The sequence below is a fragment of the Lactuca serriola genome, chromosome 2 (genome assembly GCF_051521515.1).
Source record: "Lactuca serriola cultivar US96UC23 chromosome 2, Lser_US96UC23_V15, whole genome shotgun sequence".
NCBI classification, from domain to species: domain Eukaryota; kingdom Viridiplantae; phylum Streptophyta; class Magnoliopsida; order Asterales; family Asteraceae; genus Lactuca; species Lactuca serriola.
This window is the reverse complement of record NC_136409.1, coordinates 99,816,516-99,842,561: the sequence shown is the minus strand read 5'-3', so window position 1 is coordinate 99,842,561 and position 26,046 is coordinate 99,816,516. Positions and strand designations below refer to the sequence as shown.

General features: G+C 38.6%; 1 long non-coding RNA gene across 3 annotated transcripts; it reads left to right on the top strand.

Annotated features, from left to right (window-relative positions):
* Positions 1–1,106: 1,106 nt before the first annotated feature.
* On the top strand, positions 1,107–23,361 carry LOC145090381 (uncharacterized). Of its 3 annotated transcripts, none has more exons than XR_013701527.1 (6): positions 1,107–1,390; positions 1,457–1,667; positions 1,779–1,863; positions 2,035–2,154; positions 2,255–2,325; positions 23,142–23,361. It is a non-coding gene; the product is annotated as an uncharacterized LOC145090381 (long non-coding RNA). The 3 variants fall into 3 exon arrangements; XR_013701528.1 differs by having other exon boundaries at positions 1,108–1,390; positions 1,617–1,667; XR_013701526.1 differs by lacking the exon at positions 1,107–1,390 and having other exon boundaries at positions 1,402–1,667.
* Positions 23,362–26,046: the final 2,685 nt, after the last annotated feature.

Here is a 26,046-nt window from a genome sequence, read left to right as displayed (position 1 = left end):
AGTCTCTGCCATCGTCACCACACCCCCACCATCTTTGCTTCAACCGCCCACTGCCACCACACCACCGTCATCTTCACATATTTTCCCTCTCTCTTACATGCCACCTCCAATGTCTCCACCAATTCATCATCTATCATCGCCTATTGCCCTTATACATTGTCATCCTCACAGACTCTTCCATCTAATACCATCACCGCTTTTACCCCAAATACCCGATGACACACCATCACCACATCTATTCACTTCACCACTGTCACCACCGATAGGAAAACCCATGAACCACCGGTCTTTCTTATTCTTCAGGTAAAAAAAGTGTCACTATTCTTCAAGATTTAAACCCAAAACTTCCCATTTTTCCTTTTCTCATTCAACAGTTGATGATTTTTGGAGGTTTCCGAATTTCTTTTCTTTAAGGCCGCATTTTGAAGAAGAAGTAGATCAAGTTTGGGCTTCTTTTTAAATTTTCCCTCTCCATTGTATAGAAAACCTCAGTTTGGGTATTTTGTTTGCTGAAATTTGATTGTGTTGAGTGGGGCTTTTGAAGGTTTAAAACTCAATCAAGTATTATAACATTGTGCTTGGTCTTTATCTCGGCCTTATATTCGTGTTCTCTTTATTTTTCTTAACCACCCTCAAAATTGTTCTACCTATTCGTTAAGAACCCAGAAAAACAAACCGCCATCGAACCACTTACCGCCACCATCACAGAAAACCCATCATGCCAGTAGTTGCCGCTTACTACCACCTTCGTAATCTCCATCAGCGACCACGGGTACTCTCGAAACCATCTTCAACACATTTATTTATATTTTTTTGTTTTTTTCTCTGCTTGATAGAGAGCAATTGCCTAAATCAATTATCAAGGGTTATAGTGATATGTTGTTGAACGTGATGAAAAGGTATGTATATTTGGTAGTTTTTATAGATTCTAATTACAATTTTCAAGCAATCAAATATACTTATTCAAATCAGAACAATAAATACCGAAGGAATAAAGGGGATTTGTTACATCACCTATAGATGATTTAGGTATTTAATCATCACCTTCATCAGCCATCGTACCAACAATCAAAACCATATCCATCAACAAAGGAAACCACCACCACTCTTATCCATCCATCTTCCCTAACCAGCAGCCTTCACACCACACACCACTCACCTATTTACCATTGGACAAGTTACCGCCTCACACCACTCCCCCTCATTCTGCCATTAACCATAACGCGTAACACCACTCACACTCAACATCACCCTCACCACCACTCACACTAAACATCCTTATCATATCTCACTCTCAAGAGAAAGACCCTGATTGAATGGTAGGTGGCTAAAAATAGTTAAATCGACTTCAAAAAAGATTAAAATTGGCCAATTTTAGTCTAAACTTCTGGTACCATCTTTATCCCATATAAATTTTATTGTTACAGTGGTTCATTGGGTTAATTCCTAACTACAGGTGTTGTCACTGAGAACTCTATCTATCTCTCACTCTCAATGCATCTATACTTCTCTCTATTTGCTATGAGTTAATGCCTTCTAGATACCGCTTCCTTTTATTTTGTTTAAACTGAAAGATGGAAAATTTGAAGGTGTTTTCCAATGTATTTTTATCTTAGGTACCATTTCGTAGGGTTTCTACCATCCCAAGCCAACCACGAGCTCAAATCGTATGTGATATATGGGAGTGAATCCTAACTCTATGTATCTCATCTCTATGTATTATATCTATAATATATTATACAGATTTTGAATTTGTAGACAATCTGGTTGTTATACAGATCTAGGGTTTGTTTTTATGACTATTTCAAGTGTTGGAGCGGAAATGATTATGTTTCAAACAAATGGATCATGGTGCGAAATGGGGTAAGTTGAAGCATTGGGTTTTATACATATTGAATTCATTCTTGGTATATTTATGACCCATTTTGGTTCAATATCTACTTAGTTTATGTAAGTTAACTTCAAGGTTCATATTTTGTCTATTATTGTTAAATCGTGATGACATCTACTGATTCTTCTTTTAATATCTTCCAGATAACTGGATAAGGAAGCTTCATATCCTTCTGATCATTTTAATGATCTTAAAGAGATGTTTGTTTCATCTCCTAAGGAAACATGTGAACTCTCTAAATAAATCTTCTACAAAGTTGAACAGTAAATGTTCTTGATTTATTCTAGAGATCTTTTTATCTTTATACAATTTAAATGCCTTGCTAATGTTACAAATATTTTTGCTGTTATTGGTATACACTAGACTAATTGAAAACAAGAAGAGACAGAAGCAATGCTAGCCAATAAGTTGGGGAGCTCTGGATGATGACAAATGTCACAATCAGGAATTTTTGTGCCTTGTAACTACAATACTTAAGTCAAATTATGAATCCAAAAACATAAGAGCATGTATGATGTTTACTCTATGACAACAAAATTTCAATCAAATACACCATACAAGCATTACAAATAGTCAATAAGCAATTGGAAACCCTAGAAGTTCTTGATTAGGTCCATTTTGGACTAGGACTTCCTTATTGGGCTCAATGGACCAATAAGCTTCCAATTTGACCATCTTGGGCTTAGAACTCTTAAATGGGCTCTAATTGGACCCACTTCCATTTATTTCAACATTTTGGGCCATATTGGGCCTAAAATGAAATAAATTAATTATATGAACCATTTTGGGCCATATTTAACCTAATGTAGCACTAATAGGTCATAAGAATCATATTTATGGTTATTTGGACCAAACATCACTTAACATAACCATGAAAAACGCTTAAGCATACAAGGCCCAAATTCATTCCTCTTCCTCTCTAATTCTCGGCCCAAGCCCATGTAAAAAGGGAGAGTTGACTTTGCTTGCCACCTCATTATTGTATGAAGGATATCTAAGCTTTTGCACTTCAAACATCCATGCAATCTCATCTTCCCATGCAAGCACTTCCTTTTCTCCCTCTCTCTCTTGCTCTCGGCCGAGTTCAAGCACACACACACACACATACACACATTTCACTCACTTTTCTCTCAAGAAAACTCTCCTATACCTCCTCCATTTTTTTGAGATTCAAGGACTTTGCAAGGAGGATTCTTCACAAAAATCATCATCTAAGTAAGTGATGCTTGAATCCACACTCTAGACTCCTTGTTCTATACAAAAATCTCTTCTTAACTCATATGAAATCATGATCTTGCATCTTAGAATCACCTCAAATTCGAGATCTTCATCAAGGTGTTGCTAGGGCCGAAAATCACCTCACTTTCTTCTTCAAATCAAAACCACAACTCAAGGTGAGCTTCATACCCCCTGTTTTTCGGTTTTTATAAGTTTTGTGGGGGGGGGTAATACAAGCAAATGTGTAGATCTATGAGTACATGTATGCTTTGTGTGATTTCTATGCTTATATATGTGTTCTTATGTGATTATGGTGTTGGTTCTAGTCAAAAAGAGCTTAAAAACCAAGACCTACAATGTGTTGAATGAAATAAGTATAACATATGTTATTTCACACAAATCAATTCTAGAAAAATAACCAAGTTGGTTAATATGAACATCTTTGGGCTTAAAACCCATTTTTGGGCTCAAAATGCTAAAAATATAAAACTAAAGGGCCCAAAATGACAAAATACAAACTCTGAGGGTTGAGATGAGTCAAAACAGTTTCAAAAATGTATTTTCTGAAAATTTACTCTTTTGAAGGATTAAAATGTGAATTTTTAATAATAATGGGCCAAAAATGAACTTTTCGGCCCAATAAAGCCCAAATTGCGAGATTTTTAATTTAGAGGGGCTGAAACTGCACTTTTCTGTAAAACAGGGGACTACTAGTGTACCAAGTCCATTTCAAGGGTTAAAAATACTTTTCAAATTTAAAAGGGACCAAAGATGCAAAAAATTTCCATTTTCGGTCAAAATTGTAAAAATTGCGAAAATAGAGGTTTCAACCGAGAAAACTTCATTTTGAGGGACTAAAACTGTTTTTCAAGTAAATTTGAGCTGAAAAATACCTTTTCAACAAGTTTTGATACTAAAGAAGCAAGAAAAATGGTTTAAGGACTAAAATGGAAATTCTTTTATATAAAGGGTTAAAAGTGTAAATTTATCCAAGAAGGGGCTGCAAAAAGAAAAATTCTAATGTTTTAAACAATAAATCCTTTATGATAAAATACTAGTACCACGACTACCGGTGAAATATAATACACCGTCAACACCAAAATCATTACCAAACAAATTGATTCGGTCTTGAATCAATAACGAATCAAAAATCAATACACAACGATACTTCAATACACACGCGGAAATTACGGGAAGTCAACACACACGTGGGAATTCACCAGACATCAATACACCATCTTTGGGCCCGAAAGTTTCAAATCGTGCTTGTTGTGCCTAGCTAGCCCAATGACATGATCTTTAGGCCTGAAGGAAACGCGCTTACATGTTATTGGGGCTTATACGACCTAATACCGTGTAAAAGGACTTTCAATAGCTTTTGTGCTGTTGGGCCCCAAGGGTCCTTTTGCACTGCTAGTAAAGTCGAGAAGTCAAATGCGAGTCGAGCCAAGGGCCTTTCGCATTCACGATAGCCTTGAACGACTCATGGAATTAACGGGGGCTTCGCACCCTCTTTTCTTCCTAGGTGGTCGGGCTATGGGAAGTCAGAGTGGTTAGATTAGGTGAGTAGTACAGACGATGCCTAAGGGTTCGTTTGTATAGTTGTAAGCTAGTCATTTTCATTAATGTGTGATTATAACAACTCACCACCCATACTTAATCCAATGTCACCTGGAATCATCGAATACACACGTCGCAACGGTATAGCAAAATATAAAACGCGTAATTAAAAGTATTAGGAAAACATCGGGTTTTCCTAGGGATTTCAACACTTACACCTACGAGATGCATACCAAGTCTAACAATTTTTCACATTTATAGAAACAAACAAGCATACTTACGGATCTTCACACTTTTTCTTACTTACAATAATCTTTTCAGAAAAATATCGGATTTTCTGGTGGTTTTTCAAAATAATACAAAACATTATGTTTCAAACATTACTTATGAACTCACCAACATTTCATATGTTGACGTTTTTCAAAATACTTGTATTCTCAGGAAACAGGTAAATCGAAGGGAAAAATGTACTCAGTGATGTCTTGTTGTTTGTTTAACTAGTATCGAACAATCTACTTTTTGGGAATGTAATGTTTTGAAACAATGTACTAAATGTAAACACTACCAGTTGTACTATTTCAATGCATGGTGATGAATGATGTTATGTTTCATGTATATTCACTGTGATGGTATTCAATTGAGTCACAACAGCCCTCAGACGTTTCCGCCGTCTGGTTCGGGGGTGTGACAGGTTGGTATCAGAGCTCTGTTTTTAGTGAACTAGCATATCTAGCCACACATTGATATGCAACTATAAACCAAAAGAGGGACTAACACAACTCTGAACAAAACAAGTAAAACACAACAATAAAACACCCTTGCTTGCATTAGGAATAAGAACATAACGCCAAACCAAACAGGATAATGCTAGTATCCCGGTTAATTCAGGACTGTTCCTAGTGGTATCAAGGTGTGGATGTAGCCTGATCAACTACATTTCCTCCAAGGTATAACTAACACATGTTCTGATGAGATCGCGATAGCTAGAGAACCTAAAACCAAACCCCTTTATCACCAAAGAGAGGACGTCTGTTTAGTCTATATCATAGTTGTAGAGTCATAGGAGTAACGATAGTTTATACCTTCCCCCAGTCTTCACGGAGGGAGAGCAGCCGGGTATCTAGTTTCATCAAGTCCTAGTGGCTCACGGGATGCTTGAAGATGAACCAGAAGGGAATCCAGAGGAAGCACACAACGTCAGACCTGACGAATACATAGACATCGACTACGAGTTCGAGGAGACCGACAATGACATCGAGGAAGGACAAGACACGGACAAAGATCACGCCACGTCGTTTGTGGACGAGGCGCAACCAGAACACCCCGCCCCACCAATGAACCCCCCAAGGGAGAACCGCTCTCCCGAAGCTGAGATTGCCGCCCTGTAACAACAGTTGTACACCATGGAAGCACATGCAGTGCGAGCTGAGCATGAGAGGGATGAGGTTATTGGAGACATGACGGAGATGGCTCAACACTTCAGCATATGACCCCGCCACTATATAGGACGCACCATGGAGTGTTAGAGATAGACTTATGTTACTAGGTCATTAGGAATATGCTATGTACCCCGACTCTATGTTTAAGTGACTACACTACTCATAGAGCCGTTATGCTGTCGAACTAGTGTCACTCATGTATGCTCTCACGAGCAAAATTTTCATGTATCAAATGCGGATAATATTAGTAAACTTTTACGTGTTTTGTTGTGATATTACAAATTGCTATGCGTTGCAAATCTATGATTGTATGCTAAATGATAGAAGTACTTAAGTTCGTACCATACACCTAGTCAGTAGGATCACAACCTCACGGAAACCACGTACACTCAACATCTTTCCGGTTCATGATAGAAAGATGCCTCACCGACCTACTCGCGGAAACCCTGGACCAACCCCACCCGAAGTTGACTCAGCTGCATTCCAGGCAGCGGTATCTGTTGCGGTCACCGCAGCGATGGCACAAATTCATCAAGGGAACAATGGAGGAGTCAACGGGCAAGGGGCCTGGAGTTCGAACAACGGAATGAATCAAGGACCCACCAAAACATGTACCTACAAGGACTTCACAAACGCCAAACCACGAACCTTTAACAGCACTAGAGGGGTGATCACTCTGAAACGATGGATTGAGAAGGTGGAATCGGTATTCGAGGTATGCGACTGTCCTGAGGAAATGAAGGTCAAGTTTGCAGCATGCACTTTTGTTGATCAAGCACTCACTTGGTGGAACGGACACGTGGAAGCCATGACACTCCCTGTAGCTAACTCCATGTCGTGGGCAGAAATGAAAGAAATGCTGATGGCTGAATACTGCCCACGAGGTGAGATTCAGAAAATGGAACAAGAGCTGTGGAACCTCACTATGCGGAACGCGGATATCGATGCCTACATATCAAGATTTAGTGAACTATCTCTGTTATGCCTGGGCATGATCACCTCGGAAGGAAAGAAGATCGAGCGATTCATCTGGGGACTAACCTCTCCGATCCAAGGAAACGTGATAGCTGCAAATCCCGAAACTTTCGACAGTGCTAAAGGATTGGCGAAGAAGTTGTATGACCACAACAACAAGAAGGGTGAGAAGCCAGCGGAGACTGAGGCCAAGAAGGAAAGTGATGGCAAGAAAGGGAAGAACAACAAAAGTAAGGGGCATCAAGACTCCGAGACTTCCAAGAAGCAGCAGACAGTGGCGGTTAATGCTGCCACCGCGCAAGTTCCAGCTACACCACATGCTCCAGCCTCAGCTGCTCCAAATGCTCCTAGACCTTATTCCGGTAATCTTCCCAAGTGCAACAAGTGCGGTTTCCATCATAATGGAGAATGCAACGAGTTGCGGTGCACCAGTTGCAATCGGAAGGGGCACACGGCAAGGTACTGTAGGACTTACCCTCCTCAAAATCAACCACAGGGAAGCAACAACAACAACAACAACAACAACCGCAACAACAATAACATCAATGCTGGTGGCAACAATGTCGGACCTAGCCACACCTGCTATGGGTGCGGAAGGACTTGGCATTTTCGTCGCGATTGCCCTAACAACAACAATCCCGGAAATGGAGGAACGAGAAGGGTGCTGGCCATGGGTCAGGGGGAGGCAATTCAGGATCCTGCAGTTGTTACCGGTACGTTTCCCCTAAACCACACTTATGCATGCATCCTATTTGATACCGGAGCGGAGGGAAGCTTTGTGAGCAATAAGTTTAAACACTATCTAGAACAACGACCCCAGAAGCTCAATGAAGCCTTTACGGTGGAAATGGCCAATGGGAAAACCGAATCCATGGGGGAAATCTACATCGGATGTACCCTAACCCTAAACCAACACGTCTTTTGAATAGACTTAATGCTAGTGTCCATTAGGAGTTTCGATGTGATTATTGGCATGGACTGGTTAAGCCTCTACCATGCTGAAATTATGTGTCACGAGAAGGTCGTTCGTCTTCGCCTTACCAATCACGAAACCCTAGTTATTTACGGAGACAAACCTAGCACGAACCTTCACCTCATCTCGTGCATCCAGGCACAAAAGCATCTACGAAAGAAAGATTTGACATTTCTGGCTCACGTAGTAGATAAAACCAAGGAAGAGACTAACATTCAAGATATTCCAGTAGCACGTGAATTTCCAGACGTATTTCCTGAAGATCTTCTGGGACTACCCCCAGAGAGACAAGTTGAGTTCCGAATTGACCTCGTTCCAGGAGCAACCCCTCTTGCCAAATCGCCCTACCGGCTAGCTCCTGCTGAAATGCAGGAATTGTCCAGTCAAATCAGCGAACTCCTGGACAAGGGATTCATCCGACCTAGTTACTCGCCATGGGGAGCTCCGGTCCTATTTGTCAAAAAGAAGGATGGATCTTTTAGGATGTGCATCGATTACAGAGAGTTAAACAAACTCACTGTCAAAAATCGCTATCCACTCTTACGAATCGACGATCTATTTGACCAGCTCCAAGGAGCTAGTTACTTTTCTAAGATAGATCTACGGTCCGGATACCATCAACTCAAAGTCCGGGAAGAGGATATTCCTAAAACCGCTTTCCGAACTCGTTACAGACATTATGAATTTGTCGTAATGCCCTTCGGTCTAACAAATGCCCCTGCCGCATTTATGGATCTGATGAACCGAATCTGTAGACCATTCCTTGACAACTTTGTTATCGTCTTCATTGACGACATCCTAGTCTATTCCTGAAGCAAAGAAGAGCATGACCAACATCTCCGACAAATCCTAGAAACTCTGCGATCAGAAAAGCTATACGGAAAACTCTCCAAGTGTGAGTTCTGGCTCCGTAGCGTGAATTTCCTAGGGCATGTTGTTAGTCAGGAAGGAATTCATGTGGATCCTTCCAAGGTCAAAGCTGTCGAAGGATGGGCAGTCCCGACAACACCCACGGAAATTCGTCAATTCTTAGGTCTAGCAGGCTACGATAGGAGGTTCATTCAAAACTTCTCTAAGATCACCAAGCCACTTACCTCACTTACACAAAAGGGTGTACCATTCAAATGGACGGACAAACAAGAGGTTGGTACCATTACAGGTATACTTTAAGGGATTAACTATTCCTATACCCAGCTGTTAGCAACAGAGGTAAGAGTACGTCTACGGATGTCTTAAAGTTAACAATGTTAGTTACCCTAGTACCAAAGGGTAATATTCAGGTTAGTTATATTATTACCTTTATTTTGTGACTCATTCACATAACCAATGAGGTGAATTATATTTAGGTATCCTAGTACCAAAGGATACAATTTCTTATAATAATAATAATAGTAACGCAGCTAGGTCTTGGTAGAAGATTACATTGAGAACAGTTAAGTCTTGGTAGAAGACTCCTTTTGTTACTAATAGGAATCATAGGGATTTCTAGGGTTTTTCAAACATTTACAGTTGATCTACAAACATTTTCATACTTATACGAGCTTTCTTTCAAAACAATGTCAAGTCTTAAAAATTATAAGTTTTACAAATTAAGACACATTAATACTTATGATCTCACTAGCTTCAAAGCTGATGCTCGCTTTCAAAATTACTTGTATCCTCAGGTCATCATAGACAGGTACCGATGCAAGGAGAAAGGAAGATGGAGCTTGTTCAGACTTATCTTTCATTTTGATTTATGCTTTAGTGTTTATCAAAATTTGACAGAACATATTTGTATAATAATTATATTATTAATGCAATGGATGATGTTGTTGCTTGTTTACTACTTTACATTGTTGTTGATATTATACATGACGTCCTCCGCCCCAGAACGTTTCCACCGTTCTTGGTTTTGGGGTGTGACAGATTGGTATCAGAGCATTGTTTGTAGTGAATTAAGTATATCAACCCATAAAAGATATACTATCTATAAATACATAAGGGATTAAAAATACTCTGACCAAGAGTTTATACTTTAAATAGTAAAATATTTAAGTAAGTATACGTGCTGCATTCATACTAAAATCAGTGTCACTAGGACAGTACAAAAGAATTACGATTGTTGGGCAACACAAGTGGGCTTAGAGACATATGGTCAAAACTGGGAAGATATAGCCTGATCACCTATATTATCCGAGGGTTGACTAGCATGTGCCTAAGTTTAACTGTGTGGTTGCAACAATGCTAAAATCTTACCAACCCTACCACAATGAGAACAATAGAACATAACATTAAAATTAAAATACTATAGGAGTATTTGGTGTTACTATAGGTACTTTATACTTGAGAACTAAAACGGGATCTTCATTACTAAGTTGATAGTTGCTAAGTGGATACACTAAGGCTATATGTAATTAGGATGTTATAGACTTAGAATCTGTGGTAATTTTGCCTTACCCCTATTCTGTGTGAATTTGGAATTAAGGTCACTTATTCGAAGGTCTATCCTGTTTAGATTACACATAGCTGGTATGCACTTCACAAATAGCGATGTAACTAATGAAGGTTTTCTAAATAATTATCTAGATAGTTCGTCTAGTAATTATTCTCTTACCCGAAATTCTCGCATAGAAAACATAATTGGACTCCATCCCCTCGATAAACCAGTATCTTTCGAATGAAGTCATAGCTGGTGGGGTTGGAGAAGAACCAAATAATGATCATCCTATCCCCTTGAATGATCACCATGATGAAGACTTTTCGTATGATGCTAACTCCGAAACAGAGGTTGAAAACCTACCCCGAGCAGCTCCCTTTCCAATTCCTAACCCTCGTCCGGCTTTTCGTGGCCTGGCCCTGAGTGGGTGGAATGCTTGGAAACATGGAGCCAAGGACAAGATCAGTCTATGCCATTTGATGGCGACCGAAGCTTTTCCGACTTAAGCAATGGGGGCTCAGCAGATAGAGTCTTGCCAATCTTGGTCCGCAGAATGGCCCGAAATGAGATTCAAGGCAGGACAGCCCTACATCAGATTACAGAAGTAGTCGCCTATGCTAGAATGCATACCCTCCACACCGTTCATCTAGAAGATGCACACGAGAGATCAGAGAGAAACCATGAAACCCTGCTGCAAGCACTGGCTGAATCACGAGCCGGAGTCATAGAGCTCCGAGTACGCCAGAGGGTGTACGAACGACACCTACTTGACATGGAACGTCAATTGGCTGAACTGAGAGTTCACCAGAGGGATGACCGTCGCCAGTAGTAGACGCTTTACTTTATGGTCCTTGTTAAAAGGAATCGTTTTCTGTCTATGCCCGATGTGGCATTTTCTATGAAATTATCTTGTTCCGTAAGTACTTTAGCTAGGCCTTTATGCTGTCAGGAACTATCTTCTGTGGATATGATGTAAGACCTTTACAAGGTCATTTTTCCAGAATCTCTACATCGTGAATATCAAAGATATTGACAGCCGGCTAACTTTTGTGTCATTCTTCATTCAAGTACTCTTATTATTCTTTCATTAGAGTCTATCTGAATCATGCTTTAGTCAAGTCATTAGACTATAGCAAGTTAGATCCAGAGGCATTTCCAAGTCTCTTTCAGTAGTTGGATCTTGTTATTCACCAACTTACGATACCTTGGCTTGCACAACAAACGTTTTGAGACCATTCTACGAACATACTCCCATTCCGTACTAGGACTGCATCATAGGGATGTAGGTCAAACCTTCGCGAACATACTTTCATTCTTTACTAGGACTGCATCATAGGGATGTAGGTCAAACTTTCGAGATCATGCTCTTACTCTTTTCAAGAACAATCTAAGTACATCAAGGGTCAACCAGAATCGCTCACAAAATCCTTATCTTTTGTGTTAGAGAATCATGTCGCCAAAGAAAGACGATCAACCCTTCAACCAAACACCAACTCTTCAGATAGATGCAGCTACCTTTCAAGCTGCAGTCTCGGCTGCCGTGTCGTCTATTCTGACCCACCTTAACGCTAACAATGCAAATGTTAGTAGGATTATTAACAACAATTCCAACCCGAGTAACAATCAAACACCGCAACGAGCAGCAAACTACCACGGCACCCCGAGTTCCGAGACGAAGAGTAACAAACGGAAGTTTTGGGATAGAAAGAAGGACAAATCGCGTAAAGGAACGAACAAGAAACAACCACGGGTAACGACCTTCACAACTACGACATCTGTACCTCCTACTACCATCCCTTCGGAAATACCAGTTGTCCCTAACCCAGCCCGACAATATGCTAGAAATCTCCCAAATTGCATCAAATGTAATTATCACCACCTTGGACCTTGTCGGGGGAAGCAGTGCTCAAACTGCAACAAAAAGAGGCACACCAAACGTTACCGCAAGAGTCTATCAAGACCGATCAACAACTCGCCCAACGCCGATGGAAACCAGACTTGCTATCACTGTGGTGAGTTTGGGCACTATAAAAGAGATTGTCGGAAAAAGGAAAGAACCCGCGTCCCCATAACTCCTACTCGACGTTTCACTTCCACCACCAATGTGGGTACTGCCCAGATATGTCACCAATGCGGTGAAATTGGGCACCTCCAGAAGGATTGCCCGATAACGCAAAACTCTGGCGCAGACGGGAAGATTCTCAGGATCACAGCTGCAGGAGAGCCTGCTCCGGAACCACGTTAAATGTAATTTAGGCGTTTCGTTGTAACAGACTTATAAACTATCTAAAACTAGTGCAACTAGAGTCTTACCTTTTGCGAGATCCTGTCTGTATAGGAATTCTCGTGCTGCGTATACTTGTCTTTTGTAGTATATCTTATTCGCAGCAATAGTCTTGTGGTAAATCTAAAGTACTGTAACTCTGTTCATGGTTGCACGGTTGTGTTTTGTCTATAATCGTCTTATATTCGAATCTAATGTCTTTAAGTTTCAGTATGATTCCAACATTATCATACGACTCGATTAAATTTGATCCTCACAAAAACAGCTTCATACGTACATCTCTCTCTTATAGATCACTTTTCCAGCGAAACCGTCACATCAACGCCAAAGTACTCATTCCAGGAGTACCTCTTAGTTATTTTCTTTCCGAAGAAATCCCCGAAGTACCACTCGAGCAGTACGTCAAGTTCAATCCAGGAATTCATGCGGATGATCTATCACTGAGGAATGTATACATAAGAGTGTTATATAATCAAGGTTCTACAGATTTAGAATTAATGATTTCGCCTTAACTCTTTTCCTCCTTGGGATGTGAGGGTAAGGAAGAATCAGATATTCGACTACCTTTTCAATCTTAATTATATACGACTCGTATACACGAGATTGTGATCGTGAAGCCAAGTATGAATTCTAATATGAACTTCAGGATGGAGTACTGATTAAACCTACGAGTAATCGCATCGTCATGGGAACAAACTTAGAACCCAGTATGACTCCCGAAAATAGATCGCCCTATAGTTTAAACACCCACAGAGATACCAGAACAGTACAAACAACTTAGCGAGCTACACAGAAATAGAATTAGAAGACTAGGTTTCTCACCCTAGAGAACCCCGGTCATATTCTTCCAGAGATCGACGGATCGCATTGTATGTACCTCGGTTATCGAGGATTCCGTGAAGATTTTCATAGAAATCGTTATCTCTGCCCCGCATAGATGAAATGGTTGAGCAAACACAAGGAAAGAATTACTTCCAGGAATGGACCTGAGATCCGAATATCACTAGTTCAAGGTGTTAGGGAAGGATGTCTGGAAGACTATCTTCCGAATTCGATGCGGACACTTCGAGTCCGTAGTGATACCCTTCGGATAGGACCAGTACGCCCATAGTTTTCATGAGCTAGATGAATAGGGTACGTCTTTCTTACTTGGATCAGTTCGTCATTTCTCCATGTAATGACTTACTTATCTACCCTTGTAGTAAGAAGGAACCCATGGGAACATTACCTCCAGAGGAACTTCTTGTCAAGTTCTCTATGCACGAGTTTTGAAATTGAAGAGTCAAATTTCTATGACACACTGTTAGTAATGTGAGAAATTTTGAGCACTTCTTCAGTTTGCCAGAACCGTTGAGCATTTATCGACACCAGAGATGCCGACAGTCTTTCGCCAAATTCTAGGTCTTACCGACCTACCGCCTTAATTCATTCAGAACTCCTCGCAAGCTATGGAAACTCGTACGACTTTGACCCAGCAAGGGGTGGCCTTTGACTGGGAAGTTACGCAAGAAAAGGAACCTTTGAAATTCCAAGTGAGTGACCAAGCTCTTTAGGATAACTCACTCTGGGAATGGCTTAATACGCTTCGTAAAGCGTGGAAAGCTAAATCCAATTTAGACAGGACCTCCAAGATTCTTATCAAAATTGGTCCTATGCCTCGCACAAACTAGACATACCCCGCGAACTCAGTAAGGTACTTTCTACTATTCGTATCTCGATCGTGAAACCATACCTTTCCGTTAGGACTCTTGCAAGACCACTCGTCGAGATCCTCGCCTTCGTATTAAAACCGTAGTGACCCTCGACCGAGAGGTCAAGCGGACGAAGCAACGTCGTCGCCAGTTAGTGAAGGTTCGTTGGAATTCCAACCTAGAACCCGATTTCACTTTAGTGCGCTAGAACCAATCAATTAGGAAGTTTCCTCCTCACGACTCGATCATTCGTGCATACTTCCTTTCCTAAATTCTAACTTCGAGACGAAATTCCCTTTAACAGGGGGATGATGTGACAACCCGAAATTTCCATTCAAATCAAACCATTTCAATCCAATAGAAGTAGAGCAGTTACAGTGAAAATTCAGACTTATGGTATAAGTTTGGCAGTTTTCAGGGTTTTACACCTAAAGAGATATTAGGAGAGTGGATGCACTAGGATTTTGTGCAACACTGTAATTCCATTACTCTAGGTCATTAGAATCCATTCCGAGAATAGAAATATTTTCTGCCAAAAATCTCAAGACTATAAATAGAATTCTGAACCAAATTGGTTCATTAGTTGAATTCCAATTAGAGAAAAGCCAATTTCTCTCTCACAGATCTTCTTGTTTTCATCCCAGATTGTGAGTCTACTTTCCTAGATGTGTTTTAATACTTGTTATATGCTTAATAACATTATTTACATGTCCAAAATACAAGATCCGGGAGCTTACGGCCCAAGAACGTTCTTGGGGTGTAAACTCCAAAACAAGGCCTAAAAGCTATCTAGTCCCATTTCCTTGTTAGGCAACTAGTTAGGGACTTTATGTATGAACATTAGAGGCTAGAAATCAATCAAAATCATATAGTTTTAGGAGTTTACGGCCAAGGATATGCTCTTGGGCCGTAAACCCCTTTTTCAAGGGCTCAGAGTGCCCTAATCACCCCCAAAGGCTTGGACTCTATTATAGACAAATACCCTAATGTATTTAGGACCTAGAAAACATAAGAAAAGCACAAGTATTGAAGAGTTTACGGCCAAGAGTGGTTCTTGGGCCGTAAACTCCCATAAAGGGGTCAAAGGACACCCTAAACACTTCCTTAAGCCAAGAGACAATTTGGGCATGTACCTAGATGAGTTATGGACTAGCTAAAACATTTAGAACCCCATGTGTGAGGGAGTTTACGTCCCAAAAGGTTCCAAGGTCGTAAACTCCATAAAATGGTACCAAATGGTGCCATAAACCCTCTTAAAGCCAAGTACTAAAGCTTAGAATTGTTCCTAGTTATTATAGAGACTTGAAAGCACCATAAGAACCCTCCCAAGGGAGTTTACGGCCGTAAACTCCAAGGGAAAAGGGTCTTAGGGCCGTAAACTCCCCAAAGGAGTCAATATGGTGCCCAAAAACTTGTATAGCCTAGAAATAATTCCTCACTAGAGTTGTAGAAATTCTAAGCACCATTTCAAGACTTGGTTGAGAGTTTATGGCCAGGAGCTTACTCCCTTAGGCCGTAAACTCCAATAAATATGGTCTTTTGACCTTAAACTTCCATTAGGGGCATTGCACTCCTTAGTTGCAACCCATTAGCCTCCTAGCACTTGACCAAAAGTGTTTTCCTCGCGTTCAAATGTTTATACTTGTATAATTAGTGATTTAATCTCTAATGATTTATATACATATGTCTTCATATGTAATTTGGATCATTGTGTGTTTCTAAGTCTTCACTTGACACCAAGCACTTGTCCGATCCTTCCATACGATAACAGTCCGTTCAATTCCAGTCACTTACTGCAGGTGAGTTCATACCCCTTAACTAATGTTTTAAACTATTATTAAATGTTTTATGGGGGGATACAAGTAGAAACATGCTTATTATGTCAATCACAAGTGAATTGTAAGAAGGATTATATTTACTTATTACATCAATCACATGTGATTAATATACTGCATTCAAATGATTTGGCTACTCATTAGCCGTTTTACCAAACCGTTTCCTTCAAATGACTTTTATAAGCATTTTATATGTTTTCAACTCCTTATTACACTGTACATCTTACTCCGTACGTTACCTTTCAAACTTATTTACAACTACGTTTCAAACAAATGTTTCCTTATACTTAAACTGTTTATCAAACTTATGCCTTCAAATCGTTTTATAGATTGACATCAAGTCGATCTTTCTTGAAATAATATTTATGTTTCCAATGTCTTACAAAACTTTTTATGCTTTTATATTATAAATTGCATGCCTCTATATGTATAGTTATATAAGAAATGTTTAAAAGACTTAAGAAGGCTATCCACCCTATTTCCTTTTCGCAACTTGAGATGTGGTCTGGTGGGATATCGGGTATTCGTCCGAAAGTCATTTAAATATTAGTTATATATCATGTGTACATATATAGTCATAAAAGGGTCCTTCCAGTTCAACATATGCCCTTGGGTAGCAAGGGTATACATCTATGTCCATACTTACCAGATAGATTACTAATAAACTACCATATGGGTACTTTAGGAAGATACTAGAATAATTACTAGAATGCGATATCATACAATGAGTCAGTTCATTCATGAGTCAATACTTTCTAGAACTTTACAGTACATTACATATACAACTATACTAGGACGAGAACATATACAGCTATACTAGAATGATTACATTACTATACTTGCTAGATAGAGAGAACACACATTACAGCTAGCACACGTAGAACATTTCAGTACTCTACTATATTATTACATGATCACACTTATAGGAGTACTTTTACATAGATATATTAGGAGGAGTCCTATTACATTTTATATGTATCGACTCTGTTATCAAATCCTCATTCTTACCTTTACCTTGTGATACAATCACATATTTGACGAGATAGAATGGATTTAATATCCTAGTACCAAAGGATACGATTGTGGGATTGACCATTCCTAGAATCTCTGTTAGCTACAGAGGTAAAATCACATCCACGGATGTCAACGGTTGGTACCATTACAGGTATACTTTAAGGGATTAACTATTCCTATACCCAGTTGTTAGCAACATAGGTAAGAGTACGTCTACGGATGTCTTAAAGTTAACAATGTTAGTTACCCTAGTACCAAAGGGTAATATTCAGGTTAGTTATATTATTACCTTTATTTTGTGATTCATTCACATAACCAATGAGGTGAATTATATTTAGGTATCCTAGTACCAAAGGATACAATTTCTTATAATAATAATAATAGTAACACAACTAGGTCTTGGTAGAAGATTACATTGAGAACAGTTAAGTCTTGGTAGAAGACTCCTTTTGTTACTAATAGGAATCATAGGGATTTCTAGGGTTTTTCAAACATTTACAGTTGATCTACAAACATTTTCATACTTATACGAGCTTTCTTTCAAAACAATGTCAAGTCTTAAAAATTATAAGTTTTACAAATTAAGACACATTAATACTTATGATCTCACCAGCTTCAAAGCTGATGCTCACTTTCAAAATTACTTGTATCCTCAGGTCATCATAGACAGGTACCGATGCAAGGAGAAAGGAAGATGGAGCTTGTTCAAGACTTATCTTTCATTTTGATTTATGATTTAGTGTTTATCAAAATTTGACAGAACATATTTGTATAATAATTATATTATTAATGCAATGGATGATGTTGTTGCTTGTTTACTACTTTACATTGTTGTTGATATTATACATGACGTCCTCCACCCCAGAACGTTTCCGCCGGTCTTGGTTTTGGGGTGTGACAACTGTGATGCGTCGAATCAGGGATTAGGTTGCGTTCTCATGCAGCATGGAAGAGTGATAGCTTACGCATCCCGTCAACTAAAGACACACGAAGTGAATTATACAACCCATGATCTGGAATTGGGAGCCGTGGTCTTTGATCTGAAGATTTGGAGACATTACCTTTATGGTACAAAGTGCACCATCTTCACGGACCACAAAAGTCTCCAGCATATCTTAAATCAAAAAGAGCTGAATATGAGGCAACGAAGATGGGTTGAATTATTAAACGATTACGAGTGTGAAATCAAGTACCACCCGGGCAAGGCCAACGTGGTAGCTGACGCATTGAGCCGGAAGGATTACTCTAATCGTCGTGCGAAAACTCTCTCAATAACCATCCAATCCCACCTAACCACTCAGATTGGGGTAGCCCAGTCATAGGCCATGAAGACGGAAAACAGAGCAAGTGAAGCATTACGCGGAATGGAGAAGAATCTAGAGGTAAAAGAGGACAGAGTATACTATTTCACGAACCATATTTGGGTCCCTAAACTCGGAGGATGTAGGGAGATAGTCATCAAGGAAGCCCACAAGACGCGATACTCCATCCATCCCGGCTCAGACAAGATGCATTTGGATATTAAACAACACTATTGGTGGCCTAACATGAAGGCGGAAATTGCCACCTATGTTGGTAAGTGCCTTACTTGTGCCAAGGTAAAGGTGGAGTACCAGAAGCCCTCAGGATTATTACAGCAACCGGTGATCCCTGAGTGGAAATGGGAAGGGATTTCTATGGATTTCGTGACCAAGCTACCCAAGACGCCGGATGGACTAGACACCATATGGGTAATAGTCGACTAACTGACGAAATCTGCCCATTTCCTGCCAATAAAAGAATCCTACAAGATGGAGAGACTGACACGTTTATACATTCGAGAAATCGTGAGACTTCATGGAATACCAGTGTCTATTATCTCAGATAGAGACAGTAGATTCACTTCACGTTTTTGGCAATCACTTCAGAAAGCACTCGGAACCCATCTCGTCATGAGCACCGCTTAACACCCACAAACGGACGGTCAAAGTGAACGAACCATCCAAACGCTCGAAGACATGCTTCGTGCATGTGTGATAGACTTTGGGAAGTCTTGGGATACCCACTTACCTTTAGTCGAATTCTCGTATAACAACAGTTACAATTCGAGCATCAAGGTCGCTCCTTTCGAAGCACTATATGGGCGTAAGTGTAGATCACCATTATGTTGGGCTGAGGTGGGCGACACCCAGCTAGCAAAAGCACTCACATCAGACAAGGCGCTAACGGTACCGGAGATCATTCGTGAAACCACGGAAAAGATCGTTCAAATCAGAGCTCGATTACAAGCATCGCGCGACCGACAAAAGTGCTACGCCGATAAACGGCGAAAGCCCTTAGAATTTCAGGTTGGGGATCGAGTACTGTTAAAAGTCTCACCTTGGAAAGGAGTCATTCATTTCGGGAAACGGGGAAAACTGAACCCGCGATACATTGGACCTTTCGAAATCGTCGCCCGAATAGGTCCAGTGGCGTATAAACTGCAACTACCCGCAGAGTTAAACAATGTACACCCCGTGTTCCATGTCTCTAATCTAAAGAAGTGTCTATCGAATGAAACACTCGTCATTCCCCTTGACGAGATTAAAATCAACGAGAATCTCATGTTCATTGAAGAACCGGTCGAAATTATGGACAGGGAGGTGAAGCGTACTAAGCAAAGTCGCATCCCGATCGTGAAAGTACGGTGGAACGTGAAGTGTGGGCCAGAATTCACGTGGGAACGCAAAGATCAAATAAATCAAAAGTACCCTCACCTATTCTAGCATTCTCAAATCTAGCTTTCAAAAGAATTTCGGGACGAAATTCCCTCTAACGGGGGGATGATGTCACAATCAGGAATTTTTGTGCCTTGTAACTACAATACTTAAGTCAAATTATGAATCCAAAAACATAAGAGCATGTATGATGTTTACTCTATGACAACAAAATTTCAATCAAATACACTATACAAGCATTACAAATAGTCAATAAACAATTGGAAACCCTAGAAGTTCTTGTTTAGGTCCATTTTGGACTAGGACTTCCTTATTAGGCTCAATGGACCAATAAGCTTCCAATTTGACCATCTTGGGCTTAGGACTCTTAAATGGGCTCTAATTGGACCCACTTCCATTTATTTCAACATTTTGGGCCATATTCGGCCTAGAATGAAATAATTAATTATATGAACCATTTTGGGCCATATTTAACCTAATGTAGCCCTAATAGGTCATAAGAATCATATTTATGGTTATTTGGACCAAACATCACTTAACATAACCATGAAAAAGGCTTAATCATACAAGGCCCAAATTCCTTCCTCTTCCTCTCTAATTCTCGGCCCAAGCCCATGTAAAAAGGGAGAGTTGACTTTGCTTGCCACCTCATTATTGTATGAAGGATATCTAAGCTTTTGCACTTCCAACATCCATGCAATCTCATCTTCCCATGCAAGCACTTCCTTTTCTCCCTCTCTCTCTTGCTCTCGGTCGAGTTCAAGCACACACACACACACATTTCACTCACTTTTCTCTCAAGAAAACTCTCCCATACCTCCTCCATATTTTCGAGATTCAAGGACTTTGCAAGGAGGATTCTTCACAAAAATCATCATCTAGGTAAGTGATGCTTGAATCCACACTCTAGACTCCTTGTTCTATACAAAAATCTCTTCTTAACTCATATGAAATCATGATCTTGCATCTTGGAATCACCTCAAATTCGAGATCTTCATCAAGGTGTTGCTAGGGCCGAAAATCACCTCACTTTCTTCTTCAAATCAAAACCACAACTCAAGGTGAGCTTCATACCCCCTATTTTTCGGTTTTTATAAGTTTTGTGGGGGGGGGGGGTAATACAAGCAAATGTGTAGATCTATGAGTATATGTATGCTTTGTGTGATTTCTATGCTTATATATATATATGTTCTTATGTGATTGTGGTGTTGGTTCTAGTCAAAAAGAGCTTAAAAACCGAGATCTACAATGTGTTGAATGAAATAAGTATAACATATGTTATTTCACACAAATCAATTCTAGAAAAATAACTAAGTTGGTTAATATGAACATCTTTGGGCTTAAAACCCATTTTTGGGCTCAAAATGCTAAAAATATAAAACTAAAGGGCCCAAAACGATAAAATACAAACTCTGAGGGTTGAGATGAGTCAAAGCAGTTTCAAAAATGTATTTTCTGAAAATTTACTCTTTTGAAGGATTAAAATGTGAATTTTTAAACATAATGGGCCAAAAATGAACTTTTCGGCCCAATAAAGCCCAAATTGCGAGATTTTTAATTTAGAGGGGCTGAAACTGCACTTTTCTGTAAAACAGGGGACTACTAGTGTACCAAGTCCATTTCAAGGGTTAAAAATACTTTTCAAATTTAAAAGGGACCAAAGATGCAAAAATTTTCCATTTTGGGTCAAAATTGTAAAAATTGCGAAAATAGAGGTTTCAACTAAGAAAACTTCATTTTGAGGGACTAAAACTGTTTTTCAAGTAAATTTGAGCTGAAAAATACCTTTTCAACAAGTTTTGATACTAAAGTGTCAAGAAAAATGGTTTAAGGACTAAAATGGAAATTCTTTTATATAAAGGGTTAAAAGTGTAAATTTATCCAAGAAGGGGCTGCAAAAAGAAAAATTCCAATGTTTTAAACAATAAATCCTTTATGATAAAATACTAGTACCACGACCACGGCGAAATATAATACACCGTCAACACCAAAATCGTTACCAAACGAATTGATTCGGTCTTGAATCAATAACGAATCAAAAATCAATACACGGCGATACTTCAATACACACGCGGAAATTACGGGAAGTCAATACACACGTGGGAATTCACCAGACGTCGATACACCATCTTTGGGCCCAAAAGTTTCAAATCGTGCTTATTGGGCCTAGCTAGCCCAATGACATGATCTTTAGGCCCGAAGGAAACGCGCTTACATGTTATTGGGCTTATACGACGTAATACCGTCTAAAAGGACTTTCAATAGCTTTTGTGCTGTTGGGCCCCAAGGGTCCTTTGGCACTGCTAGTAAAGTCGAGAAGTCAAATGCGAGTCGAGCCAAGGGCCTTTCGCATTCACGATAGCCTTGAACGACTCATGGAATTAACGGGGGCTTCGCACCCTCTTTTCTTCCTAGGTGGTGGGGCTATGGGAAGTCAGGGTGGTTGGATTAGGTGAGTAGTACAGACGACGCCTAAGGGTTCGTTTGTATAGTTGTAAGCTAGTCATTTTCATTAATGTGTGATTATAACAACTCACCACCCATACTTAATCCAATGTCACCTGGAATCATCGAATACACACGTCGCAACGGTATAACAAAATATAAAACGCGTAATTAAAAGTATTAGGAAAACATCGGGTTTTCCTAGGGATTTCAACACTTACACCTACGAGATGCATACCAAGTCTAACAATTTTTCACATTTATAGAAACAAACAAGCATACTTACGGATCTTCACACTTTTTCTTACTTACAATAATCTTTTCAGAAAAATATCGGATTTTCTGGTGGTTTTTCAAAATAATACAAAACATTATGTTTCAAACATTACTTATGAACTCACCAACATTTCATATGTTGACGTTTTTCAAAATACTTGTATTCTCAGGAAACAGGTACATCGAAGGGAAAAATGTACTCAGTGATGTCTTGTTGTTTGTTTAACTAGTATCGAACATTCTACTATTTGGGAATGTAATGTTTTGAAACAATGTACTAAATGTAAACACTACCAGTTGTACTATTTCAATGCATGGTGATGAATGATGTTATGTTTCATGTATATTCACTGTGATGGTATTCAATTGAGTCACAACAGCCCTCGGACGTTTCCGCCGTCTGGTTCGGGAATGTGACAACAAAGATGGACATGGTGGCTTTATATCACCTGGAATTATTTCTTAAACCTAATTTGTTTTCTTAACTTCAATGTACAATTTTCTCACTTTATAATAATATTTTTGTGATTATCCATGTAATCTTTGTCCCTTTTTATCATGTCTCTTTTTATATATGAAAACATCACTGATCAAATTTTATGTTCAAAGAGGAGATGTATGAAATGGTCACACAGTTTTTCAGGTAGTGGGGTTTAAATATGGATATGCAAAAATTATTTTGTATTTTGAAAAGGGGAAAGCTTAAGCTGCAAAAAAATCAAGAACTGCAGTTTGTTGATATGTATTATGGTGTCAATTTCACATTGGTTAGTAGATTCAGAATTGCCATTTAGTGGATAAGTTGATTTTTAATTTAACCCCAATTTTTTAAGAAATTACAGAAACAAATTAGTCAATACCTACATGGGCATTTCTATCTTTTGTTAGTTTGAAGAAATCACTTCTTTCTAGAAAGAAAATGATAAAACGTTGCAATTTCGGAAGCAAGATCTTTCTATTCCTTTGCTAATATTTCTTGACTATTTAATGATTTTTTAGTTTTATTTATGATGATATATGATCCCTACTGAGCTTTCTTTTACGCTAAGTATTTGGCCTTAAAAGTGTTAGGTATTACGATTTGGACTCTAACATCTGAGGCAAATGTTCTGGTTTTGAAAGTGGTTGGCTTTAGTTCTAATTTTCATTTTATTGTATGTGTAGGAAGAAGATCAAAGATGTTCCACATTATCTATTTTGTACGTACCATATATGTTGCATCAATATGATTTTAAACATGTTTTGATTTTTTATGATGTTGCACTTCCTAAAGTATAGGAAGATGGTATACTTGGATGGGGTAAATGTAATCAGATTTTGCTCCATGATGGCTGTTGCATATTTCCTTGCATTAAGGAGGTGCCTCTGAATTGATGGGTTTGTGTTTGTTATTTGTGTATGCGTTTGAGTGTAAATATGAGAAAGTTTAACCATTTTTTTATTATGTAATATTTTTAAGAAAAGGCCTTTTGTACGTACATAGATAATTAAATTGTTTAGTACATACCTAATTATTATTAAAATGTTGTTTGTATGTAACGGGTTGGAAAGACCAAACTATATTTTACAAACATTTTTTTGATGTAAAAGACGAAACTAAAAGGTCAGATGTCAAATTTAAGTTTGTTTTTTAATAAATAAATTGGCTATGAATGTAACTAAAGTATATATATATATATATATATATATATATATATATATATATATATATATATATATATATATATATATATATATATATATATATATATATATATATATTAAATTACATTTTTTATAATAAAAAAATGATTAGATTGCAAAAACATCCCTATCATATGATAAAAATTACCGTTCAAGTCAAATCTTCTAAAAACTAGACAACACCGTTTCAATTTATTGTGACAAATGTTTTTATACTATTACCCTTTAAAATCATTTCGATTAATTGGTTATTTGCATTATATCTTAAGTTTTTAGGATAAAATGTTAGAAAATTTGTTGGCTTTTGCGAAATTTCTTTATATGTTGAAAAATTACTGGTTTTTGTGAGATTTCATTATTTTTAATCAAAAATGTGTTTGCTATGCTACCACTCTTATTGATAATTGGTTAGATGTAAACTGTTTCTGCAAAATAAATAATTGGCTTTAAAAACTATTTAAGAAAGAAATTATTTGCACTCATCGCTTAGCACGGGTAAACGACTAGTATATATATATATATATATATATATATATATATATATATATATAAGCATTTAGCATGTTTTGCTGAATTTTAAGAGGTACAAAACCTTATGCAATATATATATATATATATATATATATATATATATATATATATATATAATGAATTTATGCATTGCAAAGCAAGTAAATGTTATCCGGTCAAGGGTTGAAAAAATCAAACTTTATTTACTGCTCTTATCCTCCGATCTCGCCTAAAATTTGTCTTGTGCGCCTTCACTTATATATGGCCTCTACCGCTCTTGACTATGTCCTCATTCCTTATCCCCCCAACAACCTCTCCACTATATCACCTTTTCTTCGCTCGGTGACTGTTCATCTACTTCTCCATTTATATAACCCTCCTCTTCTCTCATTCATCGTTGACTATCTTCTACCTTCAACCAGCTGCTTCCCTCACCACCTCCACCGTATTCTTTCTCTCAGTCTCAAACCATACTCCTCTTTATCCCATCCATTTGTTGGTCTCGATCTTAGATTGGTTGGATCATACAAACGGTGATTTAGGTATTTAATCTTCACCTTCATCGACCATTGTCCCACAATCAAAACAATATCTATCAACATTTAAATGAAACCACAACCACTCTCCTTATTCTATCTTCCCTAACCACCAACCTTCACACCACATACTTCCCTCTCCACTGGTAATCTACCTCTGACTAACAAGCTCAAAACCTAGTCGCCGCCCCCACTGAACCACCAACAATCAGGACCTCAAATTTGCCATTGCTTCACTGCCACCACCACTACCATATAAAAACCACCTTCAAAAACCCACTGGCTGCTCACCTCTATTTTCTTTGTTGGAAACGCTAATCTGCCCTAAAACCCACTACCAGAGTAATATCAGTTGCCGATGTTGGAGTCGGTCAAACCGATAAATCAATTTCATTAATGTCTTCCTTGATTTATAAACCTACTGATTCTCCTTAAAAATCCAACTTTTTAGCTCCCCATCCTCTTGTTTATCTTCCATGCACGAATCAAGCAGGTAATTGGTTTTTTACTTTTCAATTAATCCTCTTCATCATGTTGAAATCAGCTAAAGCGTCCGCATAGGAATTGACATCTATTTTGGGGATATTAGTTCAGATTTTTC